Source organism: Carassius gibelio, chromosome B3, assembly GCF_023724105.1.
Source record: "Carassius gibelio isolate Cgi1373 ecotype wild population from Czech Republic chromosome B3, carGib1.2-hapl.c, whole genome shotgun sequence".
In the NCBI taxonomy this organism is placed as follows: domain Eukaryota; kingdom Metazoa; phylum Chordata; class Actinopteri; order Cypriniformes; family Cyprinidae; genus Carassius; species Carassius gibelio.
Genome location: NC_068398.1, coordinates 42334420 through 42341679, shown reverse-complemented (window position 1 = coordinate 42341679; position 7260 = coordinate 42334420). Strand labels below are relative to the sequence as shown.

General features: G+C 36.1%; 1 long non-coding RNA gene across 1 annotated transcript; it reads left to right on the top strand.

The window, feature by feature from the left end:
• Window positions 1-273: 273 nt before the first annotated feature.
• Window positions 274-700, top strand: LOC127952754 (uncharacterized). The gene is made up of 3 exons (XR_008153051.1): window positions 274-426; window positions 505-549; window positions 635-700. It is a non-coding gene; the product is annotated as an uncharacterized LOC127952754 (long non-coding RNA).
• Window positions 701-7260: the final 6560 nt, after the last annotated feature.

The window sequence follows — 7260 nt, the reverse complement described above, 5'->3', positions numbered from 1 at the left end:
TTGAGTAAAAGACTTGTTCCCTGGCTTCAGGTTTGAGTAAAAGACTTGTTCCCTGGCTTCAGGTTTGAGTAAAAGACTTGTTCTCTGGCTTCAGGTTTGAGTAAAAGACTTGTTCTCTGGCTTCAGGTTTGAGTAAAAGCCTTGTTCCCAGGCTTCAGGTTTGAGTAAAAGCCATGTTCTCAGGCATCAGTTTTGCATTTTTTTTTTTTACAGACAACTTGCAGGAGAAGTGACTTATGGACCGTGGGTGGAGAAGATGGGCAAAGATTTTGATGTAACTTTGCTTACTATGTAATTTTGCAATTTTATTTTGTTCAGCGGACACTGTATATGGTTGTCAACATCACATCTGAGTAACTGTATATTACTTTCCAGCCATTTCCAGTTCAGTCAGATGGACAGAGCTGTGGGATATTCATGCTTATGGTAAACTTATACAATTTCTACTTGTTTTTTCCTGCATGATTCCTAAATCTCCGTAATCATTATTTTTCTCTTTAACAGTATGCCCTCTGCATCTGTACTGGTGCCATGTTTCACTTTTTGGATGTAAGTTGTAATTCATGGAATGTATGTATCCAAGAATGTTAAGAAACAAACAATTCAAGACTCCAATATTACATGTGTATTACAGACTGACATCCCATCTATTCGAAAGTGGTGGTGTATCCAGATTCTGGAGAAAATCTCGATCGCAAGGTAGGACACATTTCACAGAGGAGACAAAACAGCTGATGGCAGGCACCCTACAACCTATTTATAGGATTTATCGACCCCCAAATAGTCAAGGTATGGCCAAACTAACCAGACAACCATTTTTACGTATGCATTCTATATAGGTAGGTCAAAAAAATTGAATATTGTGCAAAAGTGTGTGAATTACTGAATTGAAGGGTTAGTTCACCCAGATAGCCAATTTATGTAATTAATAACTCACCCTCATGTTGTTTCAAACCCGTAAAACCTCCTTTTATCTTTGGAACAAAAGACTATGCCTTTATTCAGCATTGTCTTCTCTTCCGTGTCTGTTGTGAGAGAGAGTTCAAATCAAAGCAGCTGGATATCCGGTACTATCTTAAACTGTGTTCCAAAGATAAACAGAGGTTTTAAGGGTTTGAAACAACATGAGGGTAAGTTATTAATTATACATTATATAGATTTATACAACATCTTACATCATATGATATATTCAAAAATAGAAGATCATAACAAACAGTTCAAGTCAAGGTGGGTCAGATGTACACCAATAATGCGATTCTTTCCAATGATCAGAGTAAGGAGTTAATCGCAGTAAGATGTTTACATGACTGGAGCAAACCTCTTCACTTCTACATGCAGTTTTTATTTTCTGATTATTCACACATATGCACCTAATGCAGCAGAGCACAAATGATGAACTCCTATACTGTCCACTGTTTTAATTTATGTATATTAAATAACAAACGGGTTCTTATGGATGTATTTTGTTATTCTGTGCCGTGATGAAGACCGAAATATTATGTCGGTGCCTGTAACAGTTTTATACACTGCTGTCATGTTATCTGAGCTGTTTCTGGATGAAGGCAGACTGCTGACAGCGAGTCGTGTTGACAGAGTTCAGGGAAAACTTCCTAATTTCTGTATTAAAATTTTTGTTTTTTTATTGGTTGTGTGATATTCTAATTTTGTGAGATACTGATTTTGAGTTTTATTTAGATATAAGCTGTAGTAATCAAAATTAACACACCTAATAGAAATATTTCACACAGTGTCTAATAAATCTATATAATGTATGAGATTCATGTTTTACATTTGAATTATTGAAATTGACAAACTTCCATAATATTCTAATTATGTGAGACCTACCTGTATTTACTTTGTGCATGTTATGGTTTAAATGAAAATAGAACAATAATATACAAACCATAACTCAAAATAACTATTTAATTTAGGCTGAAAAGATGTCTTTAGGCCCCTTTTGAAAGACCCAAAACATCTTATGTTGTAGTGTAGTCTTAATTTTTGATATTTTATTTTATAATAGGAGGAACAGGTAGAAGTGGAGGAGCTGCCCCTCACATCGAAACACATGTACGAGGCAGAATACATTGTGAGGAACAGTGTTGGGCTTTTCACTGGCCAGATGCAAGAGCCAACATACATGTTCATGGATCATGATGACCGAAGGGAAGCATGGAGGGTGCAGGAGTCAATGCAGTGCGATGCTATGGAGCCCTTCACATTCATTTTTGAAAAAATCAAGGACATGGAAACCTTTATGATTATTTGCAAAGACACCCTCAACCTGAGAGTAAATGCTGGAGTTGGCCTGCACAGTGACCCACACTCTGTGTGAGTGTGTGTGTGAGAGAGAGAGGGGGAGAGAGTGTGTGTGTGTGTGAGAGAGAGAGAGAGAGAGAGAGAGAGGGGGTGAGAGAGTGTTTGTGTGTGTGAGAGAGAAAGCCAGAGATAATTTTTACTCTTAAACAGTGTTGTGGGTAACGCGTTACAAAGTAACGCGTTAGAGTACTCTAATTACTTTTTTCCTGAAATTTGTAACTTAACGCGTTAGTTTCGTGCGTAAGTAATCAGTAACTTCGTTATTTTTTTAAAAAAAGTAATCCGTTATTTTAAGGAAAGGAAAATCCCGACTGCAGCCTGCTTTTTGTCAGACAGTAGTCCTAGGTCTACTGTGCCACCTGCGGATGTATCAGCGGAGCCGAAGCTCTGTGATCGTAAAGTCAATGGCTGTGATACGTCTGTGCCCTGCGCCTGACCCTGTGTGTGTGTGGGGTTTTTTCGAACTCCCGGCAAGATAGCAGAGAGGACAGCGTTTGGTTTATGGAAGTACGCACATTATTTTCAATTTGTCAACGAAAAAGAAAAGAACATAACGGTAAAATGCACACTCTGCTTTGGTGAAAAGCTTCTGTCGACCGCCAAAAATTCTACCTCAAATTTAACGCTACGTTTTAATCACTGCTTTGAAGAGTAAATGTAAGAGGACTGTGTTACAGCGAATTTAGGCTTGTGACTGTGAGTGACACTTTAATAATAATTAGTTCGGCTATTAAGCGATTTGTCATTTGCCTGTGTGGCAGTGAAGGATTTAATTCGGTTTGTTATCATTTTTGTTTGACAGGCAGCTGTTAATTTCTGTTAGATCGTTGGCTGGCTGGTTGTTCATCATTTCTAAATGGATTTAAATCTGCAAGCCTGTTTAAGGTTGTGTTTACAAGTAAGCATACTTGTACTTTGATAACTGCATTATTTAAAGTTAAAGAAAAATCAGGAGTTATCTTGTGGTGCTCATAATATACAGTAGCCTAGGCTACCCGGGCTGGGTAACGTTAGGTGCGAATTTTGATTAATAATATGTTCTGTGATAATAAATAAATAAAACGCCATGTGGAATAGCCGATTGCTGACTGTCTTTCCTGTTATTGTTATCCTGCAGTGTTAATTTAGTCGGATGACTGACGTTATTCATTGTCGGGAGTCACGACTTCTAGGTGCATTTAAAGGGGCCGGGGGCTATGTCTGTCGTGTGTGAGCCGCTGCAAACGGCTTTTAATTTATGGTAACGCATGAGTACTCTAACGTGTTACTTTTATGAATAGGTAACGCTGTATCATAACTAATTACTTTTAATTGATGGTAACGTTGTAACCTAACTAACTACTTTCCAAAGTAACTATACCCAACACTGCTCTTAAATAAAACTTCTGTGTGCACACATGCTTCTTTCAAGTCATTTCCATTGTCAGTTTGAAATACTCTATAACGTTTCCCCACACTTGTTTGTAGTTCTTTCTTCATGTAAGTGCAGATAGTCTTGTTAGAAATGTTCCTTGTTGTCTTCTGTAAACAACATTGAAGGGATTATTTCCCTCACTTCGATTTATATATATATATATATATATATATATATATATATATATATATAGTCTATATAGACCCATACTAATACAAAATAACTAACTTAAAGGTTAACTATTAGTCAAGTCTGCTTTGTCAATTCTTCCACATGTACAGTACATACATACAGAGAATCGAAGACCCCCGGTGCATACAGATAACATTAACAGTACAGCCTAAAAATCTAGGTCAAATATAAAATGTAGATACAACTATACAATAATGGAATGTAAAAAAGACATAATAAAATAAAAAATCTAGTTAAATAAAGCGGCACAAGGCAGATCGAGTGCAAATCAGTGAAGTGAACAAACAGTGCAGATAAAAGATTTTTAGTGCAAAAAGAAGCTTATTCAGTCTGATTAAATTGACAAAGGGCTCAAGAGCAGTTATTTTATTTAACTGACAGATGAGTTGGTAGAATGACGGCAGTTCAATTAGCAGCTTTTAATAAATAAATAAAAAAACTACACAAACGGCCTTTGACAATACTACTGACCTCAAACTAAAACACGGCAAGTTAAGTAAATTAAGCCTAATACCAGCAATGAATTGCAAAGTATGGAGGAAAGTGATCATGTATTTTCATGTAACGACTCGCAAATCCTTTATTATTTTGGATTGGCAACCACATAGTAATGCATAGCGTAAAGCTACATTTAAAAGCATCAAACTAGACCCGCTGTTAAATGTTAAACACAATACAACTAACGTTACACAAATATGCCGCAAGTTGTGCCGCCTTGCCGTCAAGTGTTTTAGTAGGTACCGATAGTGTAGGGAAACAATGACGTTTTCTTCTACGTAATTACGCGCATGCGTAGAACGGATCGTGTACCGACAGTCATAAGCTGTGTCTCATTTAGAAGGTTGCGCCCTCCGAAGGTCGCATTCGAAGGCTGCATACGTCATCGTGGTTGTCTCATTTCAGAAAAGCAAGTAGCACACTCCGAATGAGACCTTCGAATGCGACCTTTTTTCACAGGAATTCGAAGGATACATGAGGTGTATTCTTCGCTGCTACAAATAACCCACAATCCCTTGCGTCGCCATAAATAACTGTTGTTTATTTGAAAAAATGGCGGCGGCAGATCTACACACAAGCGACGTGGTGTTTAAATGTAAGTACTTTAAAGTTCTTCATTTTTTAAAAGTTGAATTACAAGTGTGGTAAACATGATTACAAGTGTTTAGTGATTTTTTTTTTTTTTTTTTTACAGTTTAACAGTACTTTGCTAGCAGGGCGAGAAATAATTATTATTTAACCCTTGTATTACATTTCGAGGCCACTTTTATATTATTCACTGTAGAAACTGACTGTAAACAATTCCATAAATTCATTTCTGCTTTTAGTTTTATGAAATTAATGTTCAATATTTTAGTTCACTGACATTTTGTTTCTTTAAATAGACAACATTCAAATTAATTATTCACCTTTTTCTATATCAAGTATACATAGTAACATTATAATTTTAATATAAAACTATTTTAAAATGGGTAGGTTTGGGGGAATAGAATATGTTTGTATAGTGTAAAAATATTATGCCTATGGAATGTGCTCATAATGATGGGAATAAGAGTGTGTGTATTCATCTAGTATAAGACTTTTTTTTGTAAAATAAGCCAAGGAGAAAAAAAAGGAAAAAAAATCTATCTAAAATGACCAAACACTACAAGAGGGGAAAATCAACAATAAAATACATGTAGAAATAAGTCCTGTTATTTTTTTTAATAGGGAGCAAGGAAAATACGAAGACGTTTATAAGATTAAGGCAGGAACATTCTGATCTCTTCACTGGAGCTAAAAATACAGCCTTATATGGTTGGAGGTAAGATCTTAAGTGTTAAAAAGTAAGCTGTCAGTCTTTCTTCTTTTTGAGCAGAATTAATCTCATTCTTACCTGAAAGGCCTGAAAGGAAAAATGTAAGTTCTGTCAAGGAGAACATATTAGACCAGGGCTAGACCAGTCCTGCAGAGTTTCGCTCCAACCCTTATTCAAACTCACCTGCCTGCTGCTTTCCAGTAACCGTTGGAACCATGATTAGCTTGTTCAGGTGTTTGATTTAAGTTGGAGCTAAACTCTCCAGGTCCATCGTGTGCAACCCCTATGTTAGGCAGAAGGGCAGTCTTATTTCTAAGGATGTGTAAGGAGTTTTCACTCTGAATTATGATGTTATGCTATGTTATTTTTATGATTATAGATTTATTCTGGAGAAAATGGACCTTTCCAGTAAAATAACACCAGTGCAAGCTAAGAAAAAGTGGGACAATTTAAAAAAAAAGTATAAGGTAAGCTAAGATGTATACATTGTACAGTCCCATGTTCAAGTTGACTCAACTCTATAAAAATGAACTTTCTAAGTTTCAGTTCATATAGAATACATTGTTGATAATTGGCACAGTCAAAAGATTCAGAAGCACCTTCTAATCAATAAAAAAAAATTCTGATAAAAAATCAGCCTTTCCAGTACAATGTGATATTTGACTCCTTAAAATGATTTACAGGGGCATTTTTCTAATTTTATTAAGTGTGTATGTATATATATATATATATATATATATATATATATATATATATATATATATATATAAGCTTTTTACTCTAATTAAACAATAGAATAAGTTACCAATAATATAAAATCAATATTAGCTAAATTAATTTTTAATACATAAAAGTGTATTCTTCTGCTTATAGGTATATTTTCAGACATTTAATGAGGCTCAGAGGTGACATGAGTGAGTATTTATGCCACCACCATTACCATTTTTTTTTTGTCTTAGGAATGCAAACATCCAGGGTCAGGTGAGGGCATGAACAACGGAAAGCCAACTGCTGAAACCTGGCCGTGGTTTGTCCTGATGGATGAGATGTTGGGTCAGAGGCCTTCCATTTCTCCCCCTGTTCTCATTTCTTCACTGCCTGATGACGAACCACAGCCAGGTTGCAGTTTTGTTGAGCCTACCCGGGATGCAGAACAGCAGGAGAGGGCAGGGATAGAGCAGTCACAAACGAAAAAGAGAATATAATGTATAATGTCGCCAACACCAAGGCAGATGTTGTGCAGCATGGTGCATGATGCTATTACCTGTATATACACAAATATGAAAACAAATTGTTACACTAAATTGTAAATTATTTTATCTGACATTAAAGTTGTGTGTTAAGTAAAGGTCAAATATAGAGAAAAATAATGCAACCTTTGGGGCAAATGTTGGATGCACTTCAAGTGCTTGAAGGAAGATGGCTCTAAATCGCGTCTTCATCATTCCATAAGCACGCTCAATAATTGAGCGGCCTTTGGAAAGACGTGCATTGAAGCGCTGAGTAGATGGTGAGGCTGGATTCTTAAACGGTGTCATGA